This window comes from Ochotona princeps, chromosome X (genome assembly GCF_030435755.1).
Source record: "Ochotona princeps isolate mOchPri1 chromosome X, mOchPri1.hap1, whole genome shotgun sequence".
Classification (NCBI taxonomy): Eukaryota; Metazoa; Chordata; class Mammalia; order Lagomorpha; family Ochotonidae; genus Ochotona; species Ochotona princeps.
In genome coordinates this window covers 94,023,364-94,049,264 of record NC_080865.1, presented here as the reverse complement: position 1 = coordinate 94,049,264, position 25,901 = coordinate 94,023,364, and the positions used below count along the sequence as shown (strand labels likewise).

General features: G+C 43.1%; 1 protein-coding gene across 2 annotated transcripts in view; it reads right to left on the bottom strand.

The window, feature by feature from the left end:
• The window catches only part of FHL1 (four and a half LIM domains 1), a 65,893-nt gene extending 40,840 nt beyond the window's left edge, over positions 1–25,053 (bottom strand). Inside the window, exon 1 of one of the 2 annotated variants that reach the window (XM_058658404.1) lies at positions 24,919–25,053. The gene's annotated coding sequence lies outside the window, so the exon portion shown is untranslated. The remainder of the gene's footprint in view (positions 1–24,918) is intronic. The other variant, XM_058658405.1, reaches the window with a different exon arrangement.
• Between the last annotated feature and the right edge of the window lie 848 nt (positions 25,054–25,901).

Below are 25,901 nucleotides of genomic sequence, written 5' to 3'. Positions count from 1 at the left end.
TACAGGTGGAGAAGGGTTAGGAGAATTGTCCTCCAGTCCAGAATCTTTTTCACAAGTGCTGACACTCATGCTCCCTGCCATCCTCCAGAGGGCAGAAGAGGGAAGGGCCCCAAGGCTGAGGAGGCAAGGCACTCATATTGGGCTCCAATTCAGGCCTGCTAGAGCACTCTTCCCCTTAAGCAGTCTGGTTTCACCATCAAGAACAAGTTCACAAAGAAGCATTAAGTCACAGTGAAACATGAACTACACGTATATCCTTACTCCACCTTTCTGCTGTCCTACTGTGCTAACTTTGGTTGGGTGTGTGAGGATGAAGCCACTCGGGGCAGTTATATCTGTGTATACTCTTCAATCTGCAGTATTCAACCACAGCCCTTACCAATCATAATAAGCTATACTGTGCAAGTCAAAGAGTTAGAACAGCTACCAACTACACTGGGAAACGTGATGACAGCAAAATTGTTCCAAATCAAACTCCAACATTTTAGAGTCAGTCACATTTTAAGATAAACCATTACTCATCTTAACAGAATTATTAAGTGAAGTTAGACAAACCACTTACATTATTCCAGAAGAATCCAGTAGTTATTTTTATGCTATTTAATATACAGAATCACTCTCGTTGGTTTAATGTTGCTGATCCTATCACTACTGCTATCCAAATTTAAATGATCCCCAAGTCACCAGTCATTTGGGTGAATTGTGTGGAAAAATAAAATCCAGAGGCACTGGATGCTTGAATGAACACAAAAGATCAGTTGAATCCATCAAAATGTATGATCTCCACAAGTCCATTGTCTCCTGTAAATTCTCCAAATCTTACCATCATGGTAACTGTCCCTTTAATCACTTCCTTCAGAATATTCCTTCTCACCCAAGAAATCAAAGAGTGATGAACCCCCAAAATCACAATTAGATTATGTGTGGCATACGTCTCACTTAACCTACTTTTATGCAAATACTTGCTCAATTCTGGGAGTCAGAAATATTGATATATACACAACAAAGTCACAGTTTAAGTAAAAAGATCAAATATATTAATAAAGACAACTGAGATGACCACTGGCTCATTACTCTTAGCAGAACAACTGATAAACTGGCTGTTATTTAGGAAAATAATTGATTGAAAACAAAGGGTTCAGATAAAAAATGACTTCTTGAATATTTGTAACCTAAACAAGGTGGGCAACATAAATCATTGACAACATTAATGTAACAAAAACTAAAAGGATGTTAACACTCATAGAAATATAATAAAGTCAAATTTTGTATTTGGGGATCATTGGTGTGATATAGCAAATTAAGCCACTGCCTGCAAAGCAGCAATGCCATATGGGCACTTGCTCAAGTCCTCACTACTCCATTTCTGATCCAGCCCCCTGTCAATGGGCTGGAAGGCTGGAAGGCTGGAAAAGCAGCAGAGGATGGCTCACTCAAATGTTTTGGCTCTGCACCCACATGGGAGACCCAGTTGAAATTCATGGCTCCTGGCTTCAGCCTGGCACAGACCCAGCAGCTGCAGCCATTTGGGGTGTGAACTAGCAGTCTCTCTCTCTCTCTCTCTCTCTCTCTCTGTAACTATGCATCTCAAAAACAAAGTAAAAATTTCAAAAAAGATTTAGTCTGGAAGATCATTTCTTCAACACAAGTTTCCACATTTATTTTATATGATATAATCATGCTACATTTCACAATTTCGGGAGAGATAGCATTTATTCTCACCCAGTTTGGGGAAAATGTAGGTTATGTTTTTAAAGGTGATTTCCAGTTCTACTACACATTTAAGGCTATGATTAGTCAAGATTTTCCCACTTTTGCACTTTCCACTTTTGCAGCTCCTTGAGAAAACTAGAAAGTGCACAGATTTGCAAAAAGGTTGGCATAGTGAGACATTTTTAACTCTGCGTTGGAGTATGTGTAACTCCTTAAAATACTGAATTTGCTTTCGTGGTTTTCTCTCTCTCTCTTTTTTTTAAGGTCTATTTTATTCAAAATGCAGAGTTTCAGAATGAAGGTGAGAAACAGGGTGGGGAAGATCTTCCATCTTCTGGTCATGCTCCAAGTGGCCACAATAGCCAGGACTTGGCCACGCAGAGGCTGGGAGTCAGGAGCTTCATTCATGTGGGTGGCAGGGGTACAGGCACTTAGGCCATCCTCTGCTGCTTTTCCCCGGTACATAAGTAGGGAGCCAGATGGGAAGTGAGGCAGCCAGGATTCAAACCAGTGCCCACATCAGATGCCAGCATCATGGGTGGCAGCTTAAGCAGCTATGCCACAAGGCAGGCCCCATAGATTTTTAAATTAGTAAATTAAAAGGAGTCTTTGCTTTCGGATGTGACAGGCTGGACCCATACATAAACTAACAAATTGTTGAAGGATGAGCAGTGAATTCTACCATGACCCAAATAAATACCAACGAGATGTTTTCATGGGTAACTGCATGCAACCTTAAACAATCTTTTGGTCATAAAAGGGGAATAAGAAAAATATATTTGATATTTGGCGTAGCAGTTAAAGAAACATATTAAAATGCAAGATTAGAGTGTCTGGCTTCAATACTCAGCTCCACTCCTGGAGTTTCCCACCACTGCTTACCCTCAGAGGCAAAAGTGGTGGCGCAAATGATCACATCCCTGTAACCCTCCTGGATTGAGTTCTTGGTTTCTAGCTCCTACCTTCCTGATTTTAGCCACAGCCATTACAGGCATTTGGGAAGTGAACCAGAGGAGGAAAAACTTGTTTTTTTGTGTTCATTCATTCTCATTCTCTCTCTCTCTCTCCTTCCCTCCTTCCCTCCCTTTCCAATTAAAACATCAGAGAAACTTAAAATAATCAAGCATTATGAACAAATGGAAACATAGGAAACACACAAACCAAATGGCGAAATCTAGAAAGAAAAAAAAAAAAAGAAACAGCAAATATTTGCAAAAGTCAAAAGGCAAAACCTTGAAATTCTTGTCTTTTGGCCTAATGGTCAACATTATTTTTGTTTTCTTTTTAAGATATGGAGATTGATGTCCTTTCAATGACTCTTACAGCAGATCCCAAACAAAACAAATGATAAAATAAAAATTCGCTTAATGTGACTGACAGGCCTGAATTAGTCACTGCCAAGTTTAAAACTTTCCCAGAACTCTAAACATTTTTTTTTTCATTAACACAAACAGCAGTTTTTTCTCAATATGAAGACCACAAGCAGGTTTTAGATAACTATAAATCTGAACTTTTATATAACTTGCTGTGTATCCACAAATTAGAATCCCTAAGCCAAAGCAGTAAGGGACAAAGGAGTGTACAGATTCATAAGCAACAGTTCTGACAGATGCATCTAGAAAATACTGGCCCTCCCAGGGTCCGAGAGGAATTCCTGGGCCAAAGACATTCTGTCTGCTGTTCCCCTTACAACTATTACCAGTTCCTGCCTGCTCTTCCTACAAAAAGGCTTTCACACTTTTTCATCCCCGTAACCTCCTGTCTACAGTACTATCTTAGCCCATTATCATTTCATACCAACACTACTACTTCATGAGACTTCTTAATTATGGGTAGGTCTTAGTCTTCACATAGAGTAGTCTCTGAAATGTATCACCTCAAATGATTCACTCCTTTTCTCCTCAATTCTTAGGTGACTGTAATCTTTTTAAAGGCTTTATTTATTTGAAAGAGAGAGAGAGTGTGTGTGTGTATGGAAAGAGAAGGAGAGATGACGACTCATCCACTTTGTTCACTCTCCAAACACCAACAACAACTTGGGCTGGGTAAGGCTGAAAGCAACAGCCAAAAAATCCATCCAGCTCCCCTATATGGGTCAAAGTATGGACACAGTTCTCTACTTGGATCATCCTTTGCTGCCTCCCAAGTGCATAAACAGGCAGCTGAATCAGAAGCAGAGGTGGTACTTAACCCCAGGCACTTTGAAACACGATGTGGATGTCCCAAACAGCAGCAGCTTCCCCTCATGAGCCACATTGCCTATGCCAGTCCACTGTAACCTCTCGCTACATTTCTTAGCATGAAATTCAAAGTCTTCCAAGAGGATTCCAAGCCACTTTTCATCATCCCTTACACTCAACTCCAGATTTGGCTGACTCTGAAGTTCATTACCACTTCAGAATGAGAGATGATTTGGCTCATGCCACTATCCCCTAATGAAGTTTCTCAAAACTGGCTACAGTTGAGCAGCCAGAGAAAATAGTGACATCTGGGTACCTGCTTTAGTTTGAATGTGTCCCCTTCAAAATTCAGGAATGGAAACTTAATAGCCAATGCTACTATTAAGAGTTAGAGCCTTTAAGAGACAATTGGTCCTTGGGAGTGGCACAGTGATATACCACACTTAGCCTCTGACAGAAGTGTTGAATTCCCATGTGGGTACCATTTGAGTCCCAGCTACTCCACTTTTGGTCCAGCTTACTGCTGATGGCCTGTCAAATCAGTGGATGACAGCACAAGTCCCTGGACCCCTGCACCCAATTGAGAGATCCAGAAAAAGCTCCTGGATTCTGGCTTCAGATCAGCTAGCTCCAGCCATTGCAGCCATTTTGGGGGTTGAACCAGTAGATGAAGATCTCTACCTATCCTTCTTTCTGTAACTCTGCTTTTCAAATAAAAATAAACCTTATATAAAGACAGAGAGAGAATTAGGCCATGAAGTACTCTTCTTTGTGAGCTGGATTAATTAAGGTCTTCATAAGAGGTCTCCCACAGCTGGCCATCTTGCCCTTCTGCCTTCTGTCATGTAAGGACACAGCACTCTTCATTTCCAGGTAACACAGTAGTAAGATGTCATCTGGGAAGTAAAGAGTAATGCTCCCGACACAAATAACCTTCCAGCACCTTGACCTTTTCAGCCTCCGGAATTATGATAAATTTCTACCTGCTTTAAGTAACTCAGCTTCAGATATTTTTGTTATAGCAGCACAGACCAAAACAGTGGTATAGGACACTAAGCCTGCAATGGAAACATCTCAGAGTACTGATTCAAACTCTGTAGCCTGTTTGGCTTCTGGTCCAGCTTCCTGCTAATGAGCCTATGAAACCAACAAAATGGTCCACTTCTTGGGCCCCTGCCACTCATGTCCAAGACACAGATGGTGTTTCTGGCTAATTATTTTGGCTGGGTCCCGACAGGCCATTGCATCCATTTGGAAGGTGAGCTAGTCTCTCTCTCCATCTCCATCTCTCTCTCTCTCTCTCTCTCTCTCTCTCTCTCTCTCTCTCCATTTCTCTCTCCCTACCCGCCTCTCTCTCCATCTCTCTCTCCCTACCCTCCTCATTGTCACCCTGCCTTTCAAACAAAGAGAAAAACTACTTTCAAAACCAGGGCAGGCACTGAACCACAGCAGGTTAAGACATTTAGTGTGACACCAGCATCCCAGTTCAAGTCCTAGCTGCTCCATTTCCAATCTAACTTCTAGTTAATGTGCCTGAAAAAGTAGTGGAAAGTGGCTCAAGTCCTTTGCCCCTGCATCCATATGGGAGACCTGGATGGAACTCCTGATTCCTGGCTCCTGGAGTCAGTCTGACTGGGATCAGATGTTGTGACCACCTAAGGAGTAACTTAGTGGATGGAAGAATGCCCTCTCCCCCCTTCTTCCCTCTTCCCCCTTCCCTCTCTGCAATTCTGCCTTTCAAAAGAGTAAATCTACAAGAAAAAAAAAAAAGAGCACTCTACTCCCAAACAGGTCACCTAGGGAAACCCAATGCACAGATAAAGTTGAGAACTTCTTCCCAAAATCCCTCCATCTCAGAGCTGCCAAACTTTAATAGACATCAGAATCTCAGAGAATCTGTGCTTATAAAACATTATCTGAGCCCCACACTCAGCATTTCTGATTCAGTAGGTTTGTGGTGGGGTCCATGAACTTGCATTGTGATCCTGCCTAGTGATCCTGCTGTCCCGAGAACCTCACTTTGAGGAACACCAGTTTATACTCTTAATTAGCATTATTATAGTGTACAGTACCAGTATATGTACCATAAATATTGTAACTATTACATGTGCAATTCTTTCAGCAGGTGTTACGGTTTGAAGCACTTGGTTCCCCAGTCTTGCAAACATTAAACCCCCAAAGTCTTATGTAATAATGGTTACTGGAGTAATGTTGATAAGTTTGGGATTAAGGGTGGAGGTTTGATTATGTTTCAAGGTGGAGCCTACTGAAAGTGATTAGATTGGATTATGTTGCTTGGATAGAGTCCTATTATGAAGTCATGATGACTTTATAAAACACACAGACGTCTCTCTACTTCCTGCCCTGCCCCAACAACATGATCTTCCTTCTACTTTCCTTCCACCTCACCAGATGCCTCATCAATAGACCTTCCTTCCCTCCTAAATAGTTTCTCAGATGCCTTAGCTAAAATACAAAATGCTTAGGGGGTGGGTACAGTAGCTCAACTGGATTAATCCGAACCTTGCAAGCACCTGGATCCCACATGGGTGCTAGTTCATGTCTTGGCTCTTCCACTTCCCATCCAACTCCCTGCTTATGGCCTGGGAAAGCAATAGAGGATGACTCAAAGCTTTGGGACCGTACATTAGCATGGAAGACTGGGAAGAAGCTTCTGGTTCCTGGCTTTGGACTGGTTCAGCTCTGGCCACTGCAGTCATTTGGGGAGTGAACCAGTGGATGTAAGATATTTCTGTCTCTTCTCCTCTTTGTGGATCTGTCTTTTCAGTGAAAATTAAAAAAATCCTTTTAAAAAATAAAAAATACTCACTAATCCGGCAAGAGAATATGCCATCTTCTGGAATCAGTTCCACATCCGTCTGTGAACCAAACCGCAAAATGGATTAGAAATGATCTAGTCTGATTCCCTTTGGACAGACTGAAACGCCCAGCAGGGAAGTGATCTGCAGAGTTTTGGATAGTTAGGGGCAGCACTCTGACAAGGATTCGAACCTTTTGACTCTGCCACACAGTTCAGAACTGTCCACTTCATCCTTAACATCTTTAACAGATTGTCCAATTAGAATGGACAATCCTTGCTTGATTAGATTACTTCGTTTGAATGTTTCCCACATCATCTAGTGCGCGCAGCCAAGCGCCTTATACGTCAGAGTAAACACTTAATAAACATTTGTTGATTTCATTTTGTGAAGCACTTAGTCCCATACTTCTCATAAGTTCAGTGTGGCACTCTGAACTGTTTCCCTACAGCTTGGCAGCTGAGCAGCTCTGCTTCACTGAATTGAAATCCTTCACCTCATTGCACATGCTGCCACCACCTGCTTTGAGGACAATAATAAACATAAAGAAAAATTAGGATGGGAGTATGCAAATGATAAATAAGCTTAAAGGGTGAAAAATTCAACTTTCAATTTTTATGTCAGAAAACATAAATTACCCTGAGTTCCACTTGATACCTAACAAAACAAGCAGTAAAAGAAAAATGAAGAAGTACACTGTTCGGGTAGTATGAATACTTGGGCCAAATGATCTCTCGGTGCTGAGGCCCTCAAAGTTCTTTAATAGAATTCCTAAAATATCTGGATTAAGATAAAGAGGAGACAGAATAAAGGAACTACAAGGATCCAAAGGGTGAGTGAGCAGTAAGGGGACAAAAGGATGCTGTCACATTACTGACTCAAAAGCCATGACAACTGCATCTCCCAGTCCTTCCACACACAGGGATCCCTCTATAGCCAGGGGTTAGACACCTGTGCACTCAACTCTCTATGAATGGAAACTATTTGGGGGGAAAAAAGGGATCTGCACTGAACATGCATAGATTTTTCTTGTTGTTAGTCCCATAAACAATAAAATTTAACAGCAATTTACATAGCATTTACACTGCCTTAACTATTGTAAGTAATCTAGAGATGATTTAAAGTGTGCAAGACGTGTGTATATAAATGCCATGCCATGTTATACATGAGCATCCACAGATTTTGGTAATGATAGGGGCCTGGAGCCAATCCCCTTCAGATAAAAAAGATGACTGGAATTCCACCACCTAGGGGGAATGAATGACTTGGCTGTAAAACAGTGGCATTTGGAGTTGTGTAAACTGCTACTGTGGTCATCTTTCTGATCAGCAGGAACTGTTAAGAAGCCAAATCAGCTGCAGGACTTGGTGCCAGTTATGAAGACGAGTAAAAGCAATGCAGTGGCTGTCACCTTACGGCTTACCCCTGGAATAGAGTAACCAGCTATCTTAGACAGTGATACAGAACCTCCAGGCTCTACCACAAATTGTGACTTCAGGGAGACACTATTTGTTCCCTCTCTATCCCTTTCTCCTTTGTGAGACTTAAAAGTGAATACATTATAAAAATCAGCTGCTTCTAACAGAAGCAGCCTCACATGTACAGCCAAGCAGGCAAGCAGGAAAATTTAAACATAAGTGAAGCATGTCAAATAACAGGTATAATAAAACGTACACATAACAGATCCATACGCGGATAATTACTTCTGATATGCAAGATAAAGCTTAGTAAGTTAAGCAGAAGTGAATCATGTAACTAACTCTTGCCTTCACTGGTATTTCTCTGGATAACAACATCACCTATGAAGCCTTGCACAGCAGGTCTTACCCCAGATCCAGCATACACACATGTTGGAGACCTACATTCATAGCTTGAGTGATTTTTCTCTTACATTCTCAACTGTCAATGCTTTGTCATTTTTCTTCCTCTTCCAGTAATTTTAACATCACTACAGCATCTAGTTCATTGCTTCTCAGTCTTGGCATGCTTCTCAGAGCCAACCTCCCCTTACTACTACCTGCCAGGGAAAGTTCTGTTTTCACAGCTAGCTCAAGAAAGCAATACCTACTAGTAGTTGCTCATCATAGTTACCCAGTTTCAATATACAGAAAATAGTTAACATGAATGCCTGTGACAGTTTAGTATTTTCATACATGATTATCAGCGAGCTGGCCACACAGTACGTGCAAGGAGCTACCAGTGTTAGGTCTATCTTAACAAGCCACAGAATAAATGCTTGTTCACCCAAACCAAATGATTGCTTGGATACTGGCTCAGAGAATTTTCTTGACCTCACTAACTCTCCTTGTTGCTACTGACACCACACTACAGTGGTCCAAGAAGAGATCACTTCATTGTAGTGCAGGGAATTGGTCAAATCTGGTACTCCACTTCACTGCAAAGATGGTATGCTGTCCCCAAGGGTGACAGATAACAGAAGCCCCAGGGCAGTGGACACACTGGCCTGCCCACTGACTACCGTGCCAGCCGTCAGTGTTCAGTGCTGGCCAACTCCCCTGGAAGCTCCTACTTTCTCAATCAGGAGCAGGCCTCCAGTCACCTCACTCAAGAAGCATTCTTCTTCATTTCCACTTACTGGAAAACAAACACTGACTTAATTTCCAAGGTAATAAGAAAAAGGGATTGAGATATTTGTATTCCCAAAGTAAAACATACAAAGGACTTTTGTCAATTTTTTTTCCCAAAGTAAAAAAATTTTGTCAAATTTTTGTCAAATTCCTAAGCTTCATGTATTCAACAGTTGTAACAGAAACACTGCATGGCAAGCACTCAGACCCCACATTCCTCCTCACCATCTCCCTTCCACTTTCCCCCATAGTGACAAACGTGGAGTACATTTGTCAAAGTTGATAGGCCATTTTAAATGGTTAAGTCCCAAGTTTTTAAAATCTGTGAAGATTTCAACACCATATTTATTTCATAGTTACCCTAATTTGTATATATGTTGCTCAATTTAAGTTCTCTATAACAGTCCTTCATGTAAGATGATGGAATATCATGGGTTATTATTATTATGAATTGAAATCCATAGCTTGGGGCCAGCGAAATAGCTCAACTGATTAATCCTCAACCTGTGAGCACCAACATCCCATATGGGCACTGGTTCATGTCCTGGCTGCTCCACTTCCCATCTAGCTCCCCACTAATGGTGTGCCAAAGCAGTGGAGGATGGTTCAAGTCCTTGGAACCCTGCACCTATGTGGAAGACCCCAAGGAAGCTCCTGGCTCCTGGCTTCAGAATGGCTCAGCATCATCTGTTGTAGCCATTTAGGGAGTGCACTCAACCAGCAAATGGAAGACCTTTCTTTCTCACTGTCTCTCCTCCTCTCTACAAATCCTCATTTTCAATAAAAATAAATAAATCTTTTTTCTTTGTAATTAAGTTCTCTTTTATTTTTTTCAAAATTTATTTATTATTTTTTGATACCATTCCATAGGCTCTGGGATTTTCCCTCCTCCTGCCACAACCCCCCATCCCTGATTTCCCCTGTATTATTACAATAGTAAAGTCCTTCATAAACAGCCTTAAGTCCATTATTCTGCTATTTAAGTGTATCCTGACATTGTAGGCATGGGCAATGGCAAGCCGGTCCAGCATCCTATCATCAAGATATATTTAACAGTCTCATTGGGAGTCCATCTTTGTCTGGAAGTAGAGATGCACACTGCATTGTATCCTCACATCTGGATATGACAGTCTCCATTACACAGTTACTACTATACATGCCCTTAAATGAAAAACCAAAAATAAAATCAACAAGAATAAAGTTTAAAACTTTGCAATACTATGGAGTTAAATAACATGCTACTTAATTAACAATATGTCACTGAAGAAATGAAAAAGAAAATCAAAAAGACACTACTTAGTATAACTTGTGTGTCACTGAAGAAATTAACAGGAAAAAAACTTTTTTGAAGAAATGAAAATAACACGAAAAATCCAAATCCATAAGTTGTAGCAAAAAGTGTTGAAAGGGACATTTATAACAGCAGGTGTTTACAAACGATCAAAATATTTGAAATGAATTACCTAATAACGCATCTCAAGGACTTATTAAAAAAGAAAAAATGAACGGGACACAAGAAATGATAAACATTACAGTAAAAGTAAATGGAATTGAAAGTAAAAACTACAAATTCCAACAAGAGCCATTTTTAAGATGATGAGCAAAACAAACTTTTAGCTAGACTAGATAGCAAAGCAAAAAAGAAAAACCAAGTAAATTTAGAAATGAAAAAGAAAACATCATAACAAACTAGTAAGGTGATCTCTTCTTGCATCTTTTGGCCATTGTGTGATGTTCTTCTTCAACACTTTTAATGCTAATAATTAATACATGTCCCTCTTCTCTGCAAATCTGCTTTTCCAATAAAAAAAAATAAATCATTAAAAAACATCCATATAGGTGATAGAGGGCTGATCTCCAGAATATACAAAGAGCTACAAAACAACCAAAATGTCAAAACAAACAAGCCACTCAAGAAATGGGCACGGGAAATGGGCAAACACTTCACAAAGGAACAAACCCAAATGGCAAATAAACATATGAAAAAATGCTCAAGTTCCCTGGCAATAAGGGAAATCCAAATTAAAACATCAATGAGGTACCACCTAACACCAGTAAGACTGGCCCACATGAATAAAAGCACCAACGACACTTGTTGGCGAGGTTGCAGGGAAAAGGGAACCCTACTCCACTGCTGGTGGGGCTGCAGGCTGGTACAGCCTCTATGGAAATCAGTATGGAGAATATTCAAACAACTCAAATTAAACATACCGTATGATCCAGCAATAGCACTCCTAGGAATATATCCAGAACACTTGTTCTATGAGAAACCAACATGCACTCCTATGCTCATAGCAGCACAATCAGTAATTGCAAAAACATGGAAGCAACCAAAATGCCCATCAACAGAGGATTGGATAAGAAAGCTATGGTTCATCTACTCCATGGAATACTACTCAGCTATTAAAAAAAACAAAATGCAGTTCTTTGTGGCCAAATGGGCCAAACTGGAAACCATAATGCTAAGGGAAATGAGCCAATCCCAAAAGGTTAAATACCACATGTTTGCCTTAATTTAAGATGATATGATGTTATGTATAACATGTTATGTTTTGAATGTTATATGTTGTGTATAAACTAAGATTGAAGTATAGGTGAGGTGGTCACAGAAGGTGACTGGGAACTCGCATTTACTTTTAACATGTTGGTTACTCATTACTATGTCAATTAATTCCATAATGATGTAAATTTTTGCTGATGGTATGTTGGAGCTTTCAATTGACTGGGATGATGCTCTGCTGGCTCTGTCTTCAGACCAGAGAGGGTATACCTAAGAAGCCGTTGGACTTGACTGGACAATAAGATGCTGGACTCTATGTTTGGTATACGCTTGCAATGGGGGAATCTCAACTGAACTTGAGCTGTGGTTATGCAACAAGGTGGAGGAATCCACCATGGTGGGAGGGTTTGGGGAGGGGTGGGGAGAACCCAAGTATCTATGTAATTGTGTCACATAATACAATGTAATTACTGAAGTTAAATAATAAATATATATATAAAAAAAAAACATCCATAGCTTATATTAGTGTTCATTCTTTGTGCTGTGCATTTTATGACACGTTAAAGCGGTTTTTAATGTCCTGTAAGAAAATCCTAAGGAGTAAATCATCTCACCCCTAGACCATTTGAATTGCTTTTTGCTTTGTCGAAGAGATTATTATGATGTAAATCGTTCATTAGTTTAATGAGCCACAGGTTCAAACACTTTCCAAAACTCTGGAAGAGTTCTGAATGTTTTCATCAGAAAGAAACATTAAAAATTTGAAGACACAGCCATGCAGACTGTGGTTAGACATTACACAATCTGTACATGTATTGAGACATCACCTGGTAACATAAAGATGTATATTTAATTCTTTTGTTATGAGCTAAAATTTAAAAAATGAAGTATGGCCATGAAAAACTTGATTACTGGAATATTTATAACAGCCAGAGAGTTTTTAAGTAGGTAAATGATATATCAGTTACACAGTGAAGTGCTGACAGGGAAGACTTAGTATTCCAAGTATTCTTTTTTCCTGTAGGCTTCACCACATTAAAAATAGTCTACATGCACCTTCTATGAGTGTGTACAGCAGCTATAGAGGTCCAAAAATGAAGTGCAAGTCAACCTAGTGGTTTATATCAAGAGGAAAACTCCTTTTCAAAAGAGAAATACAGTGTGCTAGAGGAAGCAGGAAAGAGCTGGCCACTTATTGATAATGCATATACTAATTAGAGGGCAATAATGAGGAACAGAGCAAAGAACTACTTAAAACCACACCCGCCGGCAAGGGTACATTTTCCCATTTGTTCAAACAGTAAGTCCTTGGTGAGGAGTACCCATATTCATTATTTCATGTAGCTTAACATTTGCTAGGGCCCTGGTATTAAAAGAAGCAGTAATTTGTGTTCAAAGGCAGCGGAAGACGGCCCACATATTTGGAGCCCTGCCACCCTTGCAAGAGACCCGAACAGAATTGGAAGCTCTTAACTTTGGTTTGGCCCAGCCATGGACACTGCAGTCATTTAGAGAGTGAATGGATGGAAGATATTCTCTCTCTCTCCCCACTCTACCTCTGTAATTCTGCCTTTCAAATAAATAATGAAAACATTGCGTGCACGCGCGCGCACACACACACACACACACACACACAGTTTGTGTCCTTATCCTGTCCTTAAAGGCAGGGGGTGGGAAGCGTATTCTGAGCAATGTGTTAAGTGACTGCAGGAACAACACAGGCTGTACTTAACACAAATCGAGGTGGTACAGTTTGCTACACACCTAGGCCACACAGTATAGCCCACGGCTCAGGCGACAAGCCTGTACATTACCGTACTGAATACTGCAAGGATCTGTAACACAACAAAAAAATGACAGTAAAAAATATTGAATGAGGAGTGCTTTCTCAGCTCCATTACAACCTATGGCACCACCATTTTACACGTGTTCTACTGTTGACTGAAACAACCAGGCGTTAAGTAACTGTATAAGCAGCCAATGCAATCTGCACGTGCATTTTTGCTTAATTCTAATCTGTCAGTGACGTTCCTGTATAGAATGGCACATGCCCTCAAAATCAGCTTCTCTAGATCAGCCCAAATTAGGCTTACAACAGCAGAAACCATGAGTTATCTGGGGAAAACACAGCAGCAGATGAACGTGCTGAGAAGACGTGGGCACACAGTGAGCCTGGGACAAAAAGAAAAAGTCATCGTAAGAGTGAGACACACCCTATGGAGACCCACACAGCTACACAAAGAAGTTAAGAGGCAGGGAAACAGGGAAGAAAAGCTGAAGAAACTTCTGAGTGGGTGCCAGATTAAACAATTTGTGTGTTTCAATGACATCACACTGCCAGCATTCATTAAAATTTAACTTCCTACTTAAGTACTGGGAACCGATGTAATCTTTAAACTTGTTTTCCTACAATTTCAACAGAAATGTAACGTTATAATTTAAAAAAATGCTTCTCATGAAGCAACAGCCCTAACTGGCGTTCTCCGGGCTACTGTATGTAAAGATTCGCCAAGCTGTCTTTCATTTTTGCACCTGTAGACATGTTATAAGCCTTGGTAGTTGACACTTGCTGTGTAGCCCAGGGGAATTCCAACTCAGGATTACATGCAATGAAAGGTTCCCCACCACCAATGTTCAGTTTCAGTACAGCAAAAGCATGCGAACAATCCCTGTACTGTCCACAACTGCTCCAACTGTTTTCTGAGGTTAGTAATGATTTGGCCTTCTGGTATCCTTCACCGCAGCTGATGCACTGCCATCACGCAAGCTTGTTCTTTCGAGGGGCAAGTCACCAAAAAGTCACAATTGGAGGAGTCTTCAGGCAGAAAAGGCGCATTTACTTATGTATGGGGAAGACCGAAAAGTTAAAGTGGTTCTGTTGTTTGCTCTGGACCTAGGTATGTTTTGCTCATTCTGCTGCAGAACCTTCCTCAGGGCACGGTAGATACCTGGAACTCCTGAGATTTCTGCTAGACCCCAAGGCCAGGGTCTCTGCGTCATCAGCGAAATGCCTACCGCTTTGAATCTGAGGTTTGAGTACCACCAACTACGCCTGAAGCTGGTCATCCTTCTCTCTCCTCAGTGACTGGCATCAGGCTACGCAATTCTAAAGTTTTAGTTTAATAACAAAAACACATATAACCTTGGATCAGGCATAAAATAGAAGTGGCAAGGGTAAGGTAATGACAGCAATAAAATTCTATTAATCAACTGGGTAGAAGAGAAAAGTTGAGGGAACCAGCTTCAAGATTCTTTTGACAGCACAGTGAACTTGGGTCCACCATCTTAAAATTATTGTGCCCTGGAGCTGGCACTGTGGCAAAGGAGGCTAAGTCACTGCTTGTGATGCCTGCATCCCCTATGGGAGTGCCAGTTCAAGTCTCACTACCTCTGATACAGCTCCCTGCTAATGACACTGGGAGAGAACAGATAGATGGCCCTGCTGTCCATGCAGGAGACTTAGAAGAAGTTCCTAGCTCCCGATTTTGGCTTGGCTCAACCCTGATCGTTATAGCCAAGCATCTGGGAAGTGAACTAGCCTATAGAAAGTGTATATGAGAGCCTGGTGTGATAGCTTAATGGCTAAATCCTTACCTTGCAAACCCCAGGATCCCATTTAGACGCCTGTTCCTACCCCAGCTGCCCCACTTCTCATCCAGCTCCCTGCTCATGGCCTGGGAAAGCAGTGGAGGATGGCACAAAGCCTTGGGACCCTGTACCCGCTTAGGAAACCCCAAAAATCTCCTGGCTTTCCAGGCTCTCCTGGCTTTGGACCAACTCGGCTCCGGCCATTGCGGCCACTTGCGAAGTGAACCAGTGCATGGAAATTCTTTCTCTTGGTCTCTTCTCTTAGAAATCTGTGTTTCCAATAAAAATGAATCTTTAAAAAAAAAAGAAGGTATTGTGATTGAAATGGTCAATGTCCTTTTTATCACTGTTATTCCTACTGCCCAGAAATAACGAAGATCTAGTCCTCACTGTACCTTCATTGGGACCCTTGGATATAAGAATGAACTCACCATGAAATGGCTGACAGTTTCCTACATGATTGGGAGACACTCCAGAGGCAGCATGATGGATTTGGGAAATTTCATGAAAGACACACATTGTGAAACGGGAGGGGAGAAAAGAGGGGAGGGGAGGGAATGTGGGAGAGGGGGAAGGGAGACCCCAGCGCAAACTAAACTGCATCAAAAAATAATGACCAAAAAAAGAAGGTATATATGTGTGTGTGTTTGTGTGTATGCATCCTTCTCTCCCTGTCATTCTGCTTTACAGATCAATCTTTAAAAACATCACTACATATTTAAGAGACATATGAACCACTCTCAACGATTTCTAGGTGTTGGCCTATTACTTTATTTTCGTCTTGAGATTTCTCCATATTATCTGTGCCTTCCTATAATGAAAAATCAACTTATGTCATTGAAAAAAAACAATCTTAGAAGGGATTATGCATTCTTCAAATCTTATCAGATCGCCCACATCGGCTTTCTCATCAATGGAGGAAGACCAAATCAAGAAGTAGCACCGGGCCTAGCGGCTAAAGTCCTCGCCTTGAAAGCCCCAGGATCCCATATGGGCACCAGTTCTAATCCCAGCAGCTCCACTTCCCATCCAGCTCCCTGCTTGTGGCCTGGGAAAACAGTCGAGGACGACCCAACACCTTGGGACCCTGCACCCGCGTGGGAGACCTGGAAGAGGTTCCTGGTTCCTGGCTTCGGATTGGCACAGCACCGGCCGTTGTGGTCACTTGGGGAGTGAACCGTCAGATGGAAGATCTTCCCCTCTGTCTCTCCTCCTCTCTGTATATCTGACTTTGTAATAAAAATAAATAAATCTTTAAAAAAAAAGTAGCACCATGGATGTCTACACACAACAGCTGATTATCCAAGTGGCTGACTGGTGTATTTAGAAACAGGACATCATTATTATAATCAGAATCTACGGCTCACAATCCTTTGTGGAAATCTAAATGTCTATTTTATCTAAATAACAATTTTTTTCAGCATTTGGGCCCTTGAGAATCATGATTTAAATTCCTTTCCAATTTAAAGTAAATGAAATGAAACACAAGGTCCTTTTTCTGCCCACAGACACATAAACTGTCTTCCAGACAAAATATAATTGTTACTGGTATTACTGGACTGGGTTTTTAACATTTTTTCTTTCTATGCTTTAAAAGAGAACACATCAAATGTTAAAATAATATTTAGATGTTGAAACAAAACACACACAACATGAAAAAATGAATTGTTTATATTTACTATAAAAACAACTTCCATAGCAAGCACAAACGTTTAAACTGTGTAAAAAGAAGATAAAACCAAATGTTGTCTTTGCTGAGTTCTACAGAACTCTCTTAAGAAAGGTCAAAGGTCAGCTGCTGAAACGCTATAAACACAATTAGCTAACTTTTAAGGTTTTGATTATCAAAGCACTGACTCAAAACTTCAGGTAACATAGAAAATGTTCTTCAAAATGACAGTCACAGTCTCAACCTGAAAACATCTGTAGTCATAAAATGAAATAATAATAATAAAAGTTAATTAAAAAGATAGATCTGTAGAAAAATTTCAGGTTGAACTAAATTCTCACCAGTTGAGGAAGGTACAGCAATTCACCACTCCATTCTCCAAACATAGTATAACCTGTCTTCTACCTGTTATTTCTTTATTATATATTATTTATTTGGAAAGAAAAATGATAGTGACACAGAGAGACTATCTTCCATCAGCTGGTTTCCTCCGCAGAGCTGCAATAGCCAAGGCCTAGCTATATCAACATCAGGAGCCGGAAAATCCACCTGTGACTCCCACATGGGGCGCAAGGAAGCACTTGAGTCATGATCTGCAGCTTTATCCAGGCGCGCTGGCCTGGAGCTGAAGCAGAAGTGGAGAGGCTGGGACTCAAATGTGTGCTTGAATATAGAACACCGAAATCATAAGCAACAGCTTAACACACTAAGCTAGCCACTACAACATGTTATCTATTATTTTTTTAAAAAGAGCTATTTACTTATATTGGAAAGACACATTTACATACAGAAGGAATGGCAGAGAGATATTCCGCAACAGCCAGAACTAAGCCAATCCGAAGCCAGAACTGAGGAGCTTCTTCCGGGTCTCCCACACAGGTGCAGGGTCCCAAGGCTTTTGGGGCCATCCTCCACTGCTTTTCCAGGCCCCAAAGAGGGAAGTGAAGCAGCCAAGACATGAACCTGCACCCCTATAGTATGCTTGCAGGTGGAGGATTAGCCAATTGATCTATCACATCAGCCCCAATATGTTATTTCTGAAATAGACTTTTTACCCCCAAACCAGCTATTTTGCTCTCATCAGCAGATTCAACAGCTCACCTCCAAACTTAGGAGCAAGCAAAAAGGACAATGGCTTAATCATGAATATCAATCCAAAACCAAATTCTACCACATGTTAACTGTTCAATACGGAGTACTTTAAGTTCCTCTCTCACTCTTATATAAAAAATGTGCATCATAACCATTCTAAAGTGTTTCTGTGCAAATCAAATTAGATAGCAGGTGCTTTTTTAACCTGTATAATTCTTGGAAGTGCAGTAAGTTATCCTTAACCCCCTACTCCTCACTGATTATACATATGTGGTAAAATGTTAACACACACATGGTATTAATTACTTTCAAGCAAACTCAACAGTATATATGACATGTAGTAATTTTCAGTTTGCTAAGAGTGTTGAATGCATGTCTCAAAGGAAACAGCATGAGGCTGCTACGTTCCAAGGGAGTAAGATGAACTTAATTTTGAGTTCTACTTCGAAGCCTGACCAGCTGCGAGACCTAGCACACACAGTGCTATCTGCCCTGAGTCTGGTTCCTAATTTGTAAAATCAAACATAATGCATATGGGCCCAGTGCAATAGTGTAGTGGTTAAAGTCCTCGCCTTGCACGCACCGGGATCCCACATGGGCGCCGGTTCTAATTCCAGGGGTCCTGCTTCCCATCCAGCTCCCTGCTTGTGGCCTGGGAAAGCAGTCGAGGATGGCCCAAAGCCTTGGGACCCAGAAAAGGCTCCTGGCTCCTGGCTTCGGATCAGTGCAGCACCAGCCATTGTGGTCACTTGGGGAGTGAACCATCGGACAGAAGATCTTCCTCTCTATCTCTCCTGTCTGTACATCCGCCTTTCCAATAAAAAAAAAAAAAACATAATACATAGGATAAACCCCATTGACCTGCAGCTATTATTACTCTTTATAATTATTCAGGTTGGAGTACAGAAACCACTTTTAAGGCTAGTCAGTTGAACCCAATCAACTACTCAACCACATCAAAGGCTCTGCCACTGTTCTCTACTCTCCAGAAGTAAAGTTTCATTGCATTATGTTGAAGAAATCTCATCAACCTCATCATTGGTATTTCCGACTGACTTTTTTCATTGTGGAACACTTCTCTGCGTATTGGAAGATGTTTACACACCATCCCAGATCTGAACACTATAATCACTATGGTTGAAAACCACCAGCACCAATACAAAAATTCAGGACTTCTCCAAGACCTCTGGAGACAGCCCTGCAGAAAATCAAAGGCTCACTTGAAGTATGCTGTAATACTACACTTCCAGGCTTTTCTGTTTATCTATTACTGCCCATAATTCAAAGCCAACTAGAGAAAGGTAATAGTGGGAGGGGTCAATGGACCAACGGAAGATTCTTTAAGTCTCGGGAAGAGATGCTGGCTATGTCTAACTCACTATTATACACGGTGATACAATGCTGAATTTAAACTTCAACAAACATGCTATTCCCCCATGTACTTTGGATCAAAGTGATTTACATACTGTACATACGTATGGAATTATCACAGTGTATTCTATCAATATGCACTGTGGGAGAAATCCTTATCTGTCCAATCAGGAGATGGACTTAGATTCAGTAAATACAGTTAAAGCAGACTACTTTTCATCAGTCTGATTGGCAAGCACATCCACAGAAGTTATAGCAAGCAATTTATATCCAACACGCAGGTCCCTCTCCCAGGTCTTCAACAGCCCAGCACTATGGGGTGTGCAGACTTCCCAGCCACTGCCTAAGTTAAAAAGTTACCTTCCAGGCCCAGCGTTAAGGCTCAGGTTCTAAATCCTTGCCTTGCGTGTGCTGGGATCACATACGGGTGCTGGTTTGGGTCCCAGCTGTTCCACCTCCCGTGCAGCTCCCCGACTGTGGCCTAGGAAAGAAGTAGAGGATGGTCCAAAGCCTTAGGACCGTGCAACCACATGGGAGACCCAGAAGAAGCTCCTGGCTCCTGGCTTTAGATCAGCTAAGCCCCGGCCTTTGCAACTATTTGGGGAGTGAAGCAGCGGGCAGAAGATCTTTTTGTATCTTCTCTATAAATCTACCTGTCCAATAAAAATAAAAAGTCTTTTTTAACAGTTACCTCCCTCCTCCCTTCTCTGCACTCCAATTTTCTCTTCTAAGCCAGGTGCTCTGTAACATCCTGTTTACCTAATGAGTTTTACTACATCAGAAAGTTTTCTTACATGCACAGTTACGTTCCAAATAAAAACAAAACAAAAACCAGGGAGGTGTCACGATGCGGCAGGTTAAGCCACTGTTTTATGATGCCCATATCCCACACTAGGGCACCTAGCGAATCTGCATCTCTGATCCCGCTCCCTGCTAATGTCCTGGGAAACAACAGATGCTATTCCAAGTACTTGACTTCCTGCCCTCCCCACAGACCTGAGGGGTGAGGGGTAGCTTCTGGTTCCTGGCTTCAATTTAGCCCTGTCCTGGTGGCTGTAGCATAGATCTCCGTCCTTCAAACAAATAAATAAATATTTAAACAAAAATAAAAAGGAAGTAAAAGGATCATACACCCCAAAATAACTAATAAGCCATATCACAGTCCTTCCTCAGTATCTCCACGGAATTAGTTAGGATGCCCCACAATCACCAAAATCTGTATATACTCAAAGGTCTACAATGGCATAGCATTTGTAAATAACCTATGCATATCCTCCCATAAACTTTAAATCATCCCTATTGTACTTGTAATATCTCATGCATGTCAATGCTGTGGAACAAGCTATTTATACTGACAAGGAAAGCTGTCACAGTAACCGGAGTCTGTTACCTGTTAAGTGCAAAAGCTATTCTTCTCTAAAATATTTCCAATGAATGGTTGGTTGAATATAAAATGTACAGATATGGGGTGTCCACTCACTAGAAATGTCTTCGTTTGTAACGCATAGAACTTAAGCAGTAAATAAATCATTGAAAGAAATGACTCCACTGGAATGATAGTGCCGTGACAACACGTTAAGCTGCCGCTTCCAATGCTAGCATCCCGTACAGAAGCACTGGCTTCAGTCCTGGTTCCTCCACTTCCAATCCAGCTCCTTACTAACGCAGCTGCAAACGCAGTGGGAGATGGCCTCAGGACTTGGTTCCCTGCCATCCACATGTAAGACCTTGACGGAATTCCTGGCTCCTAGCTCTGACCTGGTCCAAGCCCTGGCTGGCCACTGTGGTTTTTTGGAGAGTGAACCAATGGATAGAAGACCTTTTTGTCTCTCCCCTTTCTGCCCTTCAGCCTTTCAGATAAAGAAAAATAAATCTTAAAAAAAATCATTTCACTGCGTGATTGAACCACATTTAATGTACATAATGATTCTGTGTTAATGTCCAAAAGACTTCAACTCCTGATTATACACAACTTTCAGTTTTTCTTTGTTTAAATCTTTTATTTATTTTAAATTAAATGGCAGGGTAAAGGAAGGGAGGGAGAAAAACAGATATCTTCCATCCTCTGCTTCAGTATCAATATGGCCCCAACAGCCAGGGCCGGGTCACGCCACACACAGGAGTCAGAACTCTCAGTCTTGCACATGGGCGTAGCGCAACAGCCAAGAGCTGGATCAAAACAGAGTAGCCACGACTGGAAACAGCATTGTAATGGGATGGCAGTGTGACAGGCAACTTAGCCCTCCCTCAGCACAAGCCCCACTGTTTTCCATTTCAGTAACTGCACCAGAATGTCAAGATCCATTTCTTACCTGTTCTGTATCCAACACAGAGGTGGTAACTCAGAATACGTTGCTTAAACAAATCAAAGAGCTAATATATTCTACCCAATGAAGTACTCTTCTAACCAAAAAAAAAAAAAAAAAAAAAACAGCTTTCTTTGTCATCATCAAATTTTAGCTGAAAGAAAAAATCTTTTAAGAGAAATTTTAAGAGACAGTTACTACAGTCATCTCCCTTTTACCCTAAAAGCAACTGGGTAGTTTAATGAACAACAAAATAATTATAGGCACAAGTGAGGGAAAGCAGCCAAATAGATACGGCCTAAAGTTCAAGCAACAAGGAACAGTGGTTCAACTCCCACCAGGTTATAAAAGCCAATGCTGGGCCTGGCGGCGTGGCCTAGCGGCTAAAGTCCTCGCCTTGAACGCACCCCGGGATCCCATATGGGCGCCGGTTCTAATCCCGGCAGCTCCACTTCCCATCCAGCTCCCTGCTTGTGGCCTGGGAAAGCAGTCGAGGACGGCCCAATGCGTTGGGACCCTGCATCCTTAGCAGACCCGGAGGAGGTTCCTGGTTCCCGGCTTCGGATCGGCGCGTACCGGCCCGTTGCGGCTCACTTGGGGAGTGAATCATCGGACGGAAGATCTTCCTCTCTGTCTCTCCTCCTCTCTGTATATCCGGCTTTCCAATAATAATAAAATCTTTAAAAAAAAAAAAAAAAAACAGTGCTGCTGGCACGGGAGAGGGAAGCAAGGGAGGGCTGTAGGGAGGAGGAACCAGGGGCAGCTCTGCACGCTACTGCCCTACTGCTGCTGCTCCACCACCTGCCAACCTGCTTTTTTAATGGCCAGACTTAGACATAGAGTTCGATTGCTTACATGAATAACCAACTTACAAATTACATCATTGGAACAAATTTTTTTGTTAATTTATGAAATCTCTTCATCTTGTGTCCCTCCACGCCCACAAGAGGAAGAGTGGGTTCTTGGAAAGTCAGGTAAAAGCCACATTCAGTCCCTTGTCTAGAGAAACCCAGGCCCACTTCCCACCAACACACTCGTGTAACAAATAACTACCCTCATCACTCTGTTTTTAACACACAAAAGCAAAACTTTACTTTAAAAATATGCACAGCATGCCTACCATATGAAAATTGGAAGCAATGTATAGGTTATCCTGAGCAGTAAACTTGAATCAAGTGTTTAGTTGTGGTCAATTAATTTAATTTGTGCTAATTTCAATGTTCAGGTATTATGCAAAGGGAATTTAGCAACTTAAATATTACCCATTTTTTTTTAAAGTTCCACCAAAAAAAATTATAGAGACTTCACTGGGAAAAAAGCTCCTTCTCTGAAAATTAAAACACTGGAACAGTTGCCTAGAATTTTGAAATCTCCTTGGTGGTCTTGAACTATTTATTGTGGGGTGCTCTGCACACACTATGGCCCAACAGAACAAATTTCTGGTGCTCAGAGATTATCATCAACCTTCAAACTGTTCAAACAAGAATTCTTAAAAGACTACGTAAAGACTCGATTGTAACCTTATATAACTAAAATGGAAAAGCAGTGTAGCCTTGCTACGTTGCAGGCCAATGTCTCCTCCATGTGTGTTCATGTTAAGCAAACATGAGCAATGATCCTGCAACCCAGCAACCCTTGCTTCTTCACTCTAAAGAATGGGGAGAGGCTTTGCAAAATCTCCAGGGGCCCATAATTAACACGTGTGCTATTCTGCAAATGTTCAACCAATTTCCAAAGAACAACATAACATTGATATTAAACCCGTCTCCATCAAGATAACGAAATTCCTAGTGTTCTAGAACCACACCATAGATTTGACAACCCAGGCAAGAATTACAAAATGACAGCTACAATTAGGAGAACTGGATCTATTCCAACTTCAAAATCACAGGAGGCTCAGATAATCCCAATGAACTTATTTAAATAGTACAAGGGACCACATTTACTCCAGTGGCAAAGACGTACGTTCTTTCTATTATTTCGGCTCTTCTGGAAGCTAAGAAACCTGCTACGATGCTATCTCTTGCCCTTTCAAAAACTGTGAAATGCAGAAAGTAACACAGCACCGAACACGCCCCACAAAGTCTTTCCGTTGCCTTTGGCTGATTTTGAGACTCGGTCTAGACCTGAAGGGCCAGGAACAGGTGGAGAGGAAGAGAAACAGAAACTTCGAAAGCAGAAACCTTTTTCCCAGAGCCTACATTAGAACCTATCTTGTAATGATTTCAGGCTTTGCGCGCCAGAAAGGTCACACCCTGCAGTTTTGAAAATCCTCCTTCTAAGGCTCAACCCCGCAAGAGAACCTTCCTCCTCGGGCTTCTCCAGGTTCTTCTGGTGCTGAAATCCTCCATTCTCCCCACCCTCCTTCGCCAAACCCCCGCCAGGCCCTGGGGGAAGAGACTCACCGCGGGCCCTCCCCCAGCCTCTGCATTCCCTCCACACACCACCCCCACTCCTCCAACCACACCCCCCAACATCCCCGAAGACCTACAGGCAAGCAGAGTCCAGCCCTCTCACCTCTACTCTCTCACGTCCCCCACCCAGCCACTATCTCTGAACGCACCCAGACCAACCACCCCCTTGTCAATCCCCTGCCATCCTTAATGGAGAAAGCCAAGGGACCCCCTCCACTTGGCTTTCCTGGTTCCCTCCAAGGTCCACTAGCTGTGTTTGTCGAAAATTTTGTCAAGAGGGGCCCCCACCTCGCCCCACACCCACTGCCCACCATTCTTGGTGAGAAAATCAAGAGACCCCCCCCTCCTCACTCCCCCACCTCCGCATAAAACGTTCCCCTTTCACTGCCGCCCCCCATACAACCCCCTTCCCCCAGCCCTTTGGGGGGGGAAAGCCCAGGGGAGGCCGGGCACCCACCCGAGGGCACTTCCCAACCCTGGATCCATAGCCGGCAGCCCGTGACGTCCCCAGCCCCCTGCCCTGGCGAGGCCGCCGAGGCCCGTGGCCGCAGGTAGCTAGCCTTAGAAGGCCAGGCAGCGGGGCGGCGGGGCAGGAGGGCAATGGCTCTCCCGGGACGCGGGCTGCCGGGCGGGCGGCACACACGCACGCACGCTCACAGGGCGAGGACGCGAGCTTACTACCTGGGGATGCTCGCCCGCGCAGCTGTCTCGGCGTCTGTGGCCGCTGCCTGCACCGAGGCCGAGGCGCGGCGGCGGCGGCGGCGCGGCTGCGGACTGAGCCCCCTCAGCCGGGCGCTGGATGTAGGGCGCGGGAGGGGCGCGAGGGGAGGCGCGCGCGGGGGAGGCGGGAAGGGAAGGAGCGCGGCTGCGGGCGGGCGCGGCCGGGGCGGGGCGCGCGTCGCAGCCCGGGTTCTGCCCGCGGTGAGGGGGTTGCGGTGCGGGGCGCGCGCGCCTCGGCGCAAGGTGGGGGCGGCTCACCACGCAGCCGGCGAGTCCACGTGCCCCCGCCTGGGGAGAAGCCCGGTTCCTGCAAGGCGCGGGCTCGCGGGGAGGAGGCGTACCCGCTTTGATTTGAAAGCCGGGAAGAGACCGGGTTGGGGGCGCACCCGCCCTCCCCCAGCGCCGCAGGCTCCTCAGGCCCACGGGGAGTCACGAGTTACTGCAGGCAAGCAAGGCCAGGGCAGGGGAGGTGGGAGAAACAAAGAGAGTGGAGCTAGGGATGGCGTCTCGCCTCCCCGGCGGCTCGCTAACCTGCGCACTCGCCGCGAAGCCGCGAGCGGCCAAAGCGCACCTCGCCTCTGCCGGCGGCTGCGCAGCCCCTGGTGTCCGCTTAGTAGTAAACCACTGGGAGCAGAAGCAGCCCCTTCCGTAAGCCCAAGCCACCCTCCTGAAGGCGTTACATCACTGAAAAGAGTTGACAAGCAAAACGGCTGGTGGCAACTCACTCAGCATTCAATTTACTGAGGCCTCTCCTTGTGCCAAGCTCTGTGCCAGGCGCTTCGCGTGCAGCGAAGTCCCGTCGACACTACTATTCCTTTGCCCTGGGAGCTTCCAGTCCAGTGAGGAGACGATACAGACTTGAAAAAATAAACAAATTTATCCCGGATAGCCAAAAAAAAAAAAAAAAAAAAAAAAAAAAACGGCTAAGGTGGGCTAAGAGA